We start from the raw sequence: 13882 nt of genomic DNA, 5'->3' as shown, positions 1-13882 counted from the left end.
TGCTGGGCACAATGAGCATTTTGAACTTTCATGGTGAGGCCAAAAGAAGGAAATGCAGTCTGGGATGATCGATGGACAGGGAAAGGTTGCCAATGTGGAAAACAGATTGTCATGACTCCTGGCTTGAAGACTGATTTGACTTAGAAATGGGTGAGGGTAAAGTTTCAGAGCTGCTTGAGGGAAAAGTAATTGATCCCCATTTTAAAGATTAAGAAATTAAGTTGTCCTATTAAAACTAAAGCTTTTTTCATATTTGGAAAAGCATTTCAAATGAAAAATTACATTTGAAACTGTGACAAGTTTTGACAGACATTGCTTCATGCTAAAGAAATTTTCTGAATTTTTTTTTACTGCAGAATGTGAACCTAATTATTAAAGACAAGTACCCTGATACAGTAATCAAGAAATTACAAACATTTATTCAACACTGCAGTGCCATAAATTGTTACACTGCTGGTGTATACAACTAATAAAGTGTTAATTGCTTACACAAGACCGTTTATGTTATAAATGACACTAATTACCTATTTGCAACATCAAATTCAGCATGGAATATCAAATTTCACTTACATGATTGGTGGTTAATAGTTTGATGCTTTTGGCAGTTTTAGTATTAGCAGCATGTCAGCATAAACACAAATATGTTTAATTTTTGGGGGGGAAACCCTTTAAGTGTATGGCCATATTAACAATGCTGGTCTAGACCAGTGCACTACTCGAAATGCAAAATCAAATGAGTACCTTTGGCTCCCTTTCAAGTTTTAATCAATCAAATCCCATGTGTGCAAACTGATCCATCACATTTAAAGCATTACAGTGAGCGCCAATTAGAATACTCCACCTTGGATGCATTGATTAGCCAATTAAATTCTTCAGCCTCATTAATTCCTTTTGGTGAAGTGGTACGGACCTTGAAAAACAGTCTTACATTTTGAGTTACCAAAACCCCCTACCTGTGTCATGTGCTTGAAAAATCATACTGTTTTAAAACAAATGTTTTGAAAAGTGGCACCAAGGGCACTAAAGGCACAAAAAGGCCCTTTTCTTTTTTTAGACCATATAGACACTGTCATAACCATGGTCATAACACAGAATTTTGCTGTTTGACTTGAAGTGTTTATTCATTTCTATGGTTTTAACAGCATGTGTCCTACCGTGAGAGCCACAATACATAATTTACTCACCCTCATGTCTGTGGCTACGTTCACACTGTCAGTTTTAGGGATTGACAATTGCATTTACTTACAGATGTGAGTCTCAAAATGTATGAACGTGCAACGAGAGTCAGGCCCCAGTAACACAGCGACAGTGACCAAAGTAATATCAAAGATGGCAACGTCCATAAAACTGAAAAGTCTTATCACTTTTGACAGGACAGAGTCCAGAGTCAACACAAAAGATTCATAACGCTCCGAAGCTTCCTGAAGCAGTGTTTTGAAATCGGCCATCACTATATAAGTCGTTATTTTGGTTTTTTTTGGTGCACCAAAAATATTCTTGTCGCTTTATAATATTAATATTGAACCACTGTACTCAAATGAACTGATTTAAATATGTTTTTAGTACATTAATGGATCTTGAGAGAGGAAATGTCATTGCTGGCTATGCAGGCCTCACTGAGCCATCGGATTTCATCAAAAATATCTTAATTTGCGTTCTGAAGATTAACGAAGGTCTTACAGGTGTGGAACGGCATGAGGGTGAGTAATTAATGACATTATTTTCATTTTTGGGTGAACTAACCCTTTAAGGACTCAAATACAGGACTGACGACCATATTCCGTTGATGTGTGTGAAAGTGGCCACATGACTTTCTTTCTACTGTAAAACATAAAGGAAGATATTTTGAGAAATGACGTGTTTTTTTATGTCCATCAATGGGCTGTAATGTTGTTTGGTTTCCAACATTCTACAAAATATCTTCTTTTATGTTCTGTTAAAGAAAGAAACGTATACGGGTTTGGAACAAGATGAGGGCGAGTAAATGATTCATTTTTGGGTGGACTGTCCCTTTAAGGTTCAGCGTTAAGGTGGCAAAAACAATCAAAAGCGCATAATTAAAATCACATTACAGGGTAAAAAAAAAAAAAAAAAAAAAACAACTACTGAGACCACAAATATTGATTTAATTTACCATTTCAAGTGCTGGAAAGGACACAAATTACAGTTTTTAACATAAATTTTATTGTGTATGAAAGGGAGCTTTGAGAGAACTAAAGAGAACTGTAGACTTTTTAAAAGGAAATAACCCTAACCACAAGAAGATAAATAATTAAATAAATAAAACAGAATTATCTATGATAATTTGTTTTAAGTCAACTTTGAAATTGAAGATCAGGGACGTAGCCACCATAAACATCGAAGAAGACATCCTAGGTGCAGATGCTTTTATTTCAATTTTATTTATTTATTTTTAAATTTGATTAAAACTCAAAAACCTTGATATTCATAAGTGAATACATACTTGAAATATTTTTATTTATAACATAAAACAAAAGAGAAAAAGACTAAGTAAATAAGTAAATAATCAAAATGTCCTCTGACACCCTCTTTTTCCTCAGCTCTCTCCTCTTCTTCTCTTCACCTCTAAATAAAACACATGGCTCAGAAAGATGCTCAAAGTACCTGTAATGGCTTACTTTATGTACATTTGCATCTATATAAAAAAAAAATGTTAAGAAAACGTATTCAGAGTGATAAAAGCAAATACCTCAATGGGTGCTTGCAAAATAGGACACAGTGTCCTTTCCAAGGAGAGAGGAAAAGCACAGCACAAAAGAAATGTAGGTTGAGTGATGCAGGGCCAGACAGCTCCACCATATGCTCCATGTTGGAATTTGAGAACACCAATTTGAGGTGCAAACTCAAAGGTGTGTCTCATCACAGGCTGCATGAACTGTTCCATTTCCACACCAATTCTTATGAGTGAAGATGTGAGTATTAACAATCACAGCTAAAATGTATGGTAACACTTTGGTTTAGGGTCCAATTCTCACTATTAACTAGTTGCTTATTAGCATGCATATTACTAGGATATTGGCTGTTTATTAGTACTTATAAAGCACATATTAATGCCTTATTCTGCATGACCATATTCTATATATCATAATATATATCTTTACACTAAGAAAAAGATGTTGTTTTTTTTTAAAGAAATGTTCACTGAAATGTTCACCTAAAATGGTTCTTCTATGGCATTGCTGCAAAAAAAAAAAAAAAAAAAAAACTTTTGAAACCTTTATTTTTAATAGTGTATATTGGCCTTATAATTAAAGCCAGAAATATGAAAGTGTACATTTACTAGATTCAGACTCAAAAAGACATCTCTTTGCAGATACAAAAAGATGTGATTTTTTTTTTTAGATTCACAACAATTTTAAAATATGATTTCGCTTGTCTCTTTGGAGTGTTCTGCTTATTTTAGAAAATGCTTACTAAAAGGATAGTTCACCCAAAATGTATTTACTGTCATTATTTATTCACCCTCAATTGTTCCAAACCTGCATGAAGTTCTTTCTTCTGATATTTTGAAGAATGTTGGTAACCAAACAGTTGCTGGTCCCTATTCAGTTCCGTATAGAAAACAAATACTATGGAAGTCAATGGGGACCAGAAACTGTTTGTTTACCAACATTCTTCAAAAATCTTCTTTTATGTTCAGCACAGATTTGAAACAACTTGAGGGTGAGCAAATGATGACAGAATTTTCATTTTGGGGTGAACTGTCCCTTGAGTTATAATCCTTAGATTTGAAATAGCTATTGTTATTAGCTACATTAGCTGTGTACATTTTGTTATATACAGTATGTTTTCATAAAATGCAATATGAATTCCTAATTATTTATAATTTTGATTAATGTTATTTTTCTTCATAATCTTTATAACCTCTATAACCGCTGGGGCTCAAGCAGCTTTTATTTTTGGTTCTTGCCTTTTTCAGTCCTGTTCGCTGGCCTTTGCCATTAAAGCCAAGATGCTTTTTGCAAATCTTTATTGAAGATTCTTTTTCTTATTTCAGGAGTGACTTATCAAATTTAAAGCCTTTTCTGTTCTTTTCTTCTCATCTTTCCACCCTGTGGGCTTTGATCATTTCCGGCCAATAAAAAACAGCATGTTAGCAACCCTTTGCTAATGCATTAATGAGTGGTGCTGAGCCAATTTTCAGTAATGGCAGGAAGTGGAAGCATTAAAATGTTCTATTTCTTTTTCTCCCCTAATTTCTTTAGCAGCAGCAGTCTGTACCCTAAACAGGCCACATGGATTTGCAACAGTAGTGTCTCAATTAGCACATTTGTTATGTGAAGATGTTTTCCAGCTGGCTGTAGGGTCCATTGATGTATTGAGAGAGTCAGTGCATTATTATGTGGACATGTTAGTCGTACACTTGGGTGCCACTGTGTGTGTTTGTGGATTGGGGCATTATGGATTAATGACGGAGGAGTTTAGCATTGCATGAAGTAGAAGATTTTTACATCTTTTCAAGATACATAACCTGGATTTGGTTTAGGGGTCCTCTCACTGTAGCCTAAGGCCATAGTCCAGAAAACATACGGCTAAATAAGCTCAAATCATAACGCCTCTTGTTCAGTAAATTACCAGCCCTTACTGTTTTATGAGTTTAATAATGTTCGCAAACAGCTAGACAGCCAAGGTTGTAGCTTATTTTCCTCTAATGACCTCCCTGCAGTGCAAAATGTATTGGCTTGAAATATAAACTAACAATAAATCTACATAAAATTACATAATCACAAAAGCAGCATACCATGACTGCAGTCACAATATTTTAGAATGAGAGACCACTATTCAAAAAATCAAATCATAACTGCTTATATTATAGCCACAATTGCGTAACAATGCATAATCGGTCTCTGCGTATGACTAAAAAAACCTCATTATTAAAAACATAATATTTCATTTAACGATAAAAACAAAACTATAAAATAATATAAAAACTAAAATAATAATATTAATTTGATTTCTCTGACTTTTCATTGCAGACTTTAAAGAGCTTAAAGGGATAGTTCACCCCCCCCCCCAAAAAAAAATAAAAATAAATATATATATATATATATATATATTCCTTATTTAAACAGGAAATAATTAAGGAGAAACTAAAAGATTAACGCTAAAACGCTATAATATTTCAATATTTTCTCTTGGCCTTAGATTATTTGTCCAAATTTCTCTTTTCATGTAACATGAAATTGCATATGCATTTTCATTACAATTATCCTCTATGGATTTATGGATTTGTCAGTGAGCTAGATAAAACAAGCTAAATGACAACATAACAGATGAAAATGGCTGAATGAAAATGCTTTCAAACAGAATGATGGACAATTTTCTGAGGGAGTCTAATGTTTATAATTGAGAGTAATAAAGCAATAAGATCTCAGTGTAGAATTTTAAGTTGCTTAAAATGTTTGTATGCATGAATGAAGACATTAATCATCTCTGCAGGGCGAAGCATCCAAAAGCACGCTGAGTGCGTCTGCGGTCACAGGGTCCTGCTCTGACTCTCACTCTGCCCTGGAACTCAAATCCAAATCAACACAGTTGTAGCCATTAATTTTCCCAGATGAAAGGCAGTGTTTAGCATGTTCTTTGCATAATGAATGTGATCATGAAAAGTTCTTGGCCTCTGAACTAATGAAGAAAAATATTGTCATTCAGTCTGTTGCCTGGGGAACAAGCTCAGCTCACGGTGCTCTTATTGATGACCAATAACAAAGACTGAGAACTAATAGAGATGCTTCATCCTTCCTAATCCCTGATGGATTTGCTTATGCGGTTAGCCTTTTCCAAGCTAAATGTAGAAGTTTTCTTTCCACAAGGATCAAATCTGTTATTATACCTTGTTGTTTGTATTCTGTCGTTGTATATTCCAGGTTGGCAGAGGCAAAAGACTTGTTTGCCAGCATTCAGGGAACAAAGGAAGCAGAGATACCTCTAAACAGAATGTGAACAATGACCGAGGATGACACTAGACAAATCATTGGACAAATAACGCAGACACACAGTTTCAGACTGTGGATAAGATGAAAGGCATCGAATGGGAGAGGAAATATGTATGAGTGGGAGAGGAGAATAAAAGTTCGAGCTAATGAGGACAGAGTGTTTTTCCCTCTCTCTATAGCTGTCAGAAGATTTAAAGATGAGGGGCTCATGCAAAACTGAGGTTGCTCAGGTCAGTAGATAGAAGAGACTCTTACCAAAGTGCATGTCAAAACATGAAGGAAATTCAAACAAACACATAAATACATACTCAAGCTGAGACACGATTTCAAGCTCTTTGACAGATATTTTAATGATGTTCTCCGCATTTCTCCAGCAGGGGGCAGGATATTAAAAAAGCAGTCTCAAGCCGTATCAAGAGGTGGCGCTAGAGAGCCATGTTCAATGCATGCTACTCAAGATTGCAAACATTTATTTTTAGCATTATTTAAACCCTGTGTGAAACCGTAAACATTTCATATTCCTTTTACGTCATAACATTCGACTTATTTAATCAGATTTTAGATCCCACTGTACATGACTATAATTAAATCTGTACAGCAATTAGAAGTAATGTTCCAGTAAGCTTTTTAACACACTTTGTAGAGGACTGCAAACTGCACAAATTTGGAACAGTGAAAAGAGCCTCTTTCTGTCTCTCTGTTTGTTCACTTGACATAATCATGCAAATGTAAATTCTCTAACAGCTGAAAATCTAGCAAAGCAAATGGAAATGTTCACACACCGAATGCCATATACTTTAAGAGATACACATGACCTCAGCAAACTGTCTGCAATATTTATATATATAATATATTACTTTTTTCGCATCACTCTTTTTTACATCACTCCATACACCATAATTACAAAGGCAAAAAAAAAAAAAAGAAGAAGAAGAAGCAAATTTAATAAAAATAAAAAACTGAAATAATTACATTGCATAAGTATTTGTACGTGTTCTGGGACATTTAATTTAGCTCAGGAGCATTCCCGTTTTGTTGGATTATCTTTGAGATGTTCCTACACTTCGAGAAGAGTTAACATGTGGCAAATTCAATTGAATGGACATGATTTGGAAAGGTACACACCTCTCAATAAAAGGTCTAGCAGCTGAAAATGCACATCAGAGCAAAAACCAAGAGCTCAGAGACGGGATTGTGTCGAGACACAGATCTGGGGAAGACTACAAAAACATTTCTTCTGGATTGAAGGTTCACAGAAACATGTAGCCTCCATAATCCTTAATGGAAGAAGTTTGGAACAACCAGGACTCTTCCTAGAGCTGGCCTTCTGGCCAATCTGAGCAATCAATGGAGAAGGGTCTTAGTTAGAGTGGTGACCAAGAAGCTGATGGTCACTCTGGTTGAGCTCCATGATCATAAGGAGATGGGAGAAACTTACAGAAGGACAAACATCACTGCAACACTCCACTGATCTGCTTTATAGCAATGTGGCCAGACTAAAGCCTCTCCTCGGTGAAGACAGGTCACCGTGATTTTGCCAAGTAAGACATGTTCCTGGATCAACATATACATTCCTATCCGAAAATTTAGTCCTAACCTTTTCCCAACCCCTAAACCTAACCCTACCCATAACTTATCCCTAAAATCAGAGGGAAATGATAGTTGAATAACACTGTTGTGGAAGCACCTAACCCAGGTTGTAAGCCTAAACTTGACATAAATGGTAAACTTGTCCCTCAAATCTGATTGTTTGATTGGAATGATCAACAAACATGTTGATCCAGGAACATGTTGTACTTGGTGAAATCACGTTCACCGTGAAGACGCATGAAAACCCACTTGGAATTTGCAAAATAGCACCTAAAGGACTCTTTCAGACTGTGAGAAACAAGATTGTCTGGTCTGATGAAGCTCCAAGCATCATGTCTGAAGCCGCTCATCACGAGCACAATACCATCCCAACGGTAAAGCGTGGTGGCTGCATCATGCTGTGGGTATGTTTTGTGGGCACTTGTCAGAGTAGAAGAAAAGCTCAACGCAGCAGAATATAGAGATATCCTTTATGAAAACCCAATCCAGTGCATTCAGAACCTCGGACTGGGCAGAAGTACAATGACCCTAAGCACACAGCTAAGACAATGCAAGAGTGGCTTAACTCTGTGAATGTCCTTGAGTGGCCCAGCCAGAGCCTGGGCTTGAACCCAATCGAACACCTCTGGAGAAACCTGAAAATGTCTGTCCACCGATGGTCCCAATCCAACTTGACAGAACTTGAGAGGATCTGAGGAGAATAAAGGCAGTAAACTGCCAAATGCAGATCAATTGTCAAATCATACCTAAAAAGACTTGAGTCTGTAAAGATGCTTCAACTGCGTTAATGGTACAAATACTCATGCAATGTAATTATTTCAGTTTTTCCTTTTTACAAATTAAGTTTTTCACATCTGTTTTGCTTTGTCATTGTGGTGTAAGGATTGTAGACTGATGTGTTTTTTTTTAAAGCCTTTTAGCATAAGGCTGCAACAAAACAAACTGTGAAAAAAATGAAGGGGGACAAATACTTTCACAAAGCACTGTATATATTTCATATATAAGCTACATTCATAATATCTGCATTATGCAGGCATGTTTTTACATGTTGCTTGGCAACAATCTGATCAGGTATAATTAGTACATGCAGCGAGAAAGACGTAAAATGATTATCTCTGCAAATCCTTTTTTAATCTCACACATCCAGTGTAATATAATTGTATATTTAACACAATACAAAAAATCTTCTCTCATTATATTTGGTTCTATAGTGAACTGTAAAATATTTACATGAATTGATTTGATCATTATATGTGTGTGGATGTGTGACCCACACTAACTTATGTCTGACTCTGCAGTTCTGTCAATGCATGTTGTGATGAAATGTCATCCACGCATCAAAGATTCCCTGGGGATTGTATCAAGAGAGGTTATCCGATGTCACAGAGCACAGAGAGATACCCTCAAATACACAGAGAATTATTCCCCAGCATTCGATATTTAATCTTCTTTCATTTAATCGGTGAGGAATGTCAACGTAAAACAAAGCTCACATTATCACCGCTCCTCCCTATGGAGTCCGTTATGACTGTGGTCCCGGCATCCATTGTGTAGACAAAAGAAAGAATGACCACAGGCTGATGTGTTGCTTATCTCAGTGCGGCGGTACAGTTGATAGGCTTTCGGGTCCTTTTGTGCTGCCTTTATGGCACAGGAGTCATTCACATGCCCTGCTGTCTACACGCCTGAGGCAGTTCCTCTTTACTCTCTTCTTTTCCTACTTTTCCCTTATCCCTCACTCCCGATTCCAGGAGCATATGTCACTTAGAAGTGCTCTGCTAATTAGAGAGCTCTTTTGTCTGTGGGTTTCTCTTTTCTTTGCTCTTGTTGTTGATGGTATTGTCACTGGAGTATCTGTGGGAGTCCTGCCGTCCCGACAGAAGGTTTTTATTGGACTCTTAATGAGTTTACCTCGGGTGGTCTCCTCTGCAGATCTGGCCCAGAGTGAACAGAGCCAGATTTCAGCCATCAGGGCCTCTTATCTCTTCAGTTCAGGGTGTTTATATGTATGTGTCTGTGCGTGTCCTGCGCAGGGACACAGGGAAGCGCATTATCTTAGGAATATGAGCTTTATCCAAGCTCATCCTGATTGTTTTTACAGTGCAGCACTTTACAGAGCGTGAGGAGATTTGCCAACAGTGCTGGCTTGATTTCTCGCTCTCTTGGGAAAGTGGCACGTGTGCCATGTCACAACTAGTAAATAAGAGCTGACCCTCAGTGACCCTGCCCTGGCATTCTCTAGGGTCATCTCTCCTACAGCACCTGCTCTCTGAAATAAAGAGATCAACAAAGGTCACGGCCCCTGTGTATCAAACATTTCTGTGGGTCAGAGGTCAAGCATTGACCGGTGCGGCTGTCCCAAATTGACTCTGATTCACTGCGTCCAATCGTAACACAACCCGGAAGCATTTACTTCCCTGATGTGCTGACAGGTCTTGTCAGAGGTTCTGGTGTCCAGTTTGGGACATTTACTGTTAAAGTATGTTTTTACTTCAAATTTGTATTAAAAAAAAGGTCCTTAGCTCCTTGGGTAGGTATAGGTTGGGGTAAAATGCCCCCTGGGGCAAGATGAACCCCCCTCCTACCTTAAATTTTTTCTCCTGGCCATAGATGATCTCACCTCAGCACTGTTGATGAATGGCTATGCTATTTTTTATTTTGTCATTTCATCTGAATATTAACATTTGTGAGATTTAGTTAGTCGAAACAGGTTAATTGATCTAATTTTGTGTCTCTGGAAAATAGCAATGTATGACATTGTATTGCGTTGAATATCAATGTTTATTTATTAAAGAAGGATTTGTGGACACATTAATGTTTTTAGATTTGTGAAGTAAAATTTTTTTTGAAGTAAAAAGATCAAATTAGACCCTTGGGGTAAGTGGCAGAATTGGCAAGTATATGTTTCTACTGGTGTTATTATTTTTACATTGTATAACTACCGTAATTAATGGGTTTATTATTTAGTATTTCCATGAATTAGAGGTACATTTACATGCTTTCATTAAAACATATAGGTAAGTTGAGTGAAGTCATTAAATTTGCATTCATAGTGTTGCTATTATGACATATCTTCAATTAAAATATGGGCAATTAAATAAGTACATATTCACATGCAAGTCATAGGGCTCATTCACACAGAATGTGTTTTTGCTTTGAAAAACGCGAGACGCGGGCAGTGGAATGGAGAAAAACGCAAGGTCTTGAGATGCGTTTTTTAAAAGTTGAACTGATTTTAACTTGAGCGCCGCATTTTTAGGAGGCCATGTCATGTGCGAGACGCTGCAAAAGACGCAAGACGCAACGGTTTTTCACGTCCGTCTAGCGCGTGTTTACGTAGAAAAACAATGGAAAAGTAGCGCGTTGGAATGGAAAAACGCATTCTGTGTGAACGGCCCCATAGAATACCTTTCAGATGAATCTCTTTTACTTGGATTCTGCTTTGTCTGTCATTGGTTTATTATCAACTCAATTGTCAATATAAAATTTTAAATACATTAGTTTTAGTATTTTACATTAATGACACTTTAAATATATATATATATATAAAAGTATCAAATTTCATTTATACATTCCGTAAAAGTTTATCAAGGGGGGCCTCTTACCCCAGGTAGGGGGACAAAATATCCCAGTAGGGGCCAACTTACCCCTCTTTTTAATATTTGACATTTTGTGCTATAACAAATAAATTAGCAAATGTTTCTATTTATTTCCTATATATAACACACTGGCTGATGCATCATCATCCTGCACATGCTAAACTTATATCTAAATATGTTACCATTTAAAAGTAAATCCACTTTGTTCTTAAGGGGACATCTTCCCTCATGTTACCCTGTACACAAAAGTTTGGGGTCAGTAAGATTTTTCTAAAAGAAATGAAAACTTTCATTTAGCAAACAAGCATTAAAATGAATTAAAATAAAGATATTTATAATGTTAACAACAGTTAACAAAAGTGTTCTTTTTAAATCTTACTTATTCTAAACTTTTAAATTGTAGTTATGGTTTCCACAGAAATATGAAGCAGCACAACCATTTTCAACATTATAATAATACAAAATGTTTCTTGAACACCAAATCAGCATATTAGAATGATTTCCGACGGATCGTGTTCTTTCAAAAACACTAGAAAATCTTACGATCCCAAACTTTTAAATGGTAATGTGCATTTGGTCATTTTTAAAAGACTTAAGTTTTAAGTTGCACTCGCATTTAACATGCTTTCATTTAGTTAGATTACAATAAATATGGAATTTAGAGTATAACATAAAAATAAAATCAAAAAATGAATTATATTAAAAAATAAATAAAACATAAAAGGGAGGAAAAAGTAATACTAGAATACATGTAAATAGTTTACATAGGATTGATAATGTAAAATTGCTCCTTAACCTTTTGTGATTAGCCTACCCAGTGATTACTATGAATCACTATTATCTAAAAAGTTGCAGATGGCGACTGAGTATGGATATTTGAATAGGAATTTCCAAACCAGCCAGTCAGCTGTGCATGCTCACAATATCCACCAATTTAGTCTTTGTAGTGCTGGGGAAAGCAGTCTCACCCCCCTTCAGATGTACGTTCTTTCTATACTATTTAGATTATTTGCATACAGATGTCTAGTCAGCCCCACTTTGGGCCTGAAAGGAAGGGAGGGAGGGAGTGAGGGAGTTGCTGACTAGCCCATAATTTCCAAGCATACTTCTTAGTGCCATGGCTACTGTGTTTCGATCACTGGGCACAGGTGGCATCTTAATTACCATGGATATTTTAGCGAGAAAGGGTGAGGGCCATTTGTATTGGATCACTAATTGAGCAGACCCTCTCAAAATACCATTAGCACCACTTGGACCATTAAATTTAAGGGCCTGATGACACGGAATTACATAATGGCTTAGCCAACATTTAAATAGAGCAACTTTACAGGACTTCTGCACTCAAATATGAGGGTATCCATCATATGTGAGTCAAGATCACCAATCTAGACTTTTGTGTCCAGAATGTGAATAATTAGTGAGGGGAATTGTGGGGCATGGGAACAGGTGGAGCAAAGTCTGGATGAGGGGAGATTGTCTCAGTGGTGAGAGAGAAAGAGAGAGAGAGAGTATGGTGTGAAAAGAGCTTGTCTCCTGTTCTTTCAGCTACTTTTTGTCTTATTCTCTCACTAAGACAAGAAAACCTATACTTTAGGACAGCTGCTAAGCTGATTTTCCCAGAGATTAGCTGCATATCTGTTGTGTCAAAGAACTGACCGCAAAATGCAAGCTGTTGTCTTTTATGTGTTAGTAGTGAGCAAAGTTTGCTTAAAGTGAAAGTTCTTATTGAAGTTTTGAGGTTTTAGTCCACAAGCAATCAAAGGCCTTTATCTTTTCACAATATAACAATATTGCGCAGCCATTCAAAACAGACGTACGATAGAAGCTTACATTTTGCACGTCGAGACAAGCAATGCATAGTTTTAATATTTTTAAACGTCTTCTTTTTACTGTATGTATTTGAAATCAGTTAAGTTTTTCTTAATTATATACAATATGCAATATTCAGTATATACAATAAAAAAAAAAATTCTGACATATTATTAATCTAAATATTTAGGCCTGATTTACAAAAGCTGTTACTAGAACATACTTTTAATTTAAAACTTTCATGTTTTATAACTTTATTTTATTAGAATAGTAAAATAGAAAAATAGATGGACAGGACCTTTAATTTATACTACAAGGAAAGTTGCAAACGTTTTGCAAATGTACACCCACAAAAATAAACACAGTTAAATGCTTAATTTGCCATATGTTTTGTTTATTTATGTTGTTCAGTGTCCAATATCACTTATTGTTCAGTCATAATTTGTTTTCCTGTTATCTCATCTAAACTTTAGTTGTTTCTTCTTTCAATCCCTTCCCCCATTTTTTTCTCACAAGATTCTTAAAAAAAGGAGACTAGCTGGGCTTGCCTGATATCACCCTCCAGGGTGACAGCTGTGCCAAAAAGCCCTTCACCACACACACACACACACACACACACTCACGCACACGCACACACAAAGCTCATTTAGAGAGCCTCGCTCTGTGGCCTGGAAATCACACTCTAAGCTCCGCCCTAAAGTGTGGTCAGCCATTGTTATTGTAATGGGGCCGTGTGCATGTGTATAAAGGAGAGAGTGGGTTTATGTCTTCCCTCCCCGTAGACATATTCCACACACAACTACAAGTTTAGCCCTCAGATTTCATTCAACATGAAACTGATTACTAAAGCCTGCAAAGTTTAAACAGATATCATCAACCATTATGTATGAGAAGAAGAGTGTAAATAATTAATCAACACTCTCTCAA

This window comes from Ctenopharyngodon idella, chromosome 22 (genome assembly GCF_019924925.1).
Source record: "Ctenopharyngodon idella isolate HZGC_01 chromosome 22, HZGC01, whole genome shotgun sequence".
NCBI lineage: Eukaryota > Metazoa > Chordata > Actinopteri > Cypriniformes > Xenocyprididae > Ctenopharyngodon > Ctenopharyngodon idella.
This window is presented reverse-complemented; position numbering follows the sequence as displayed.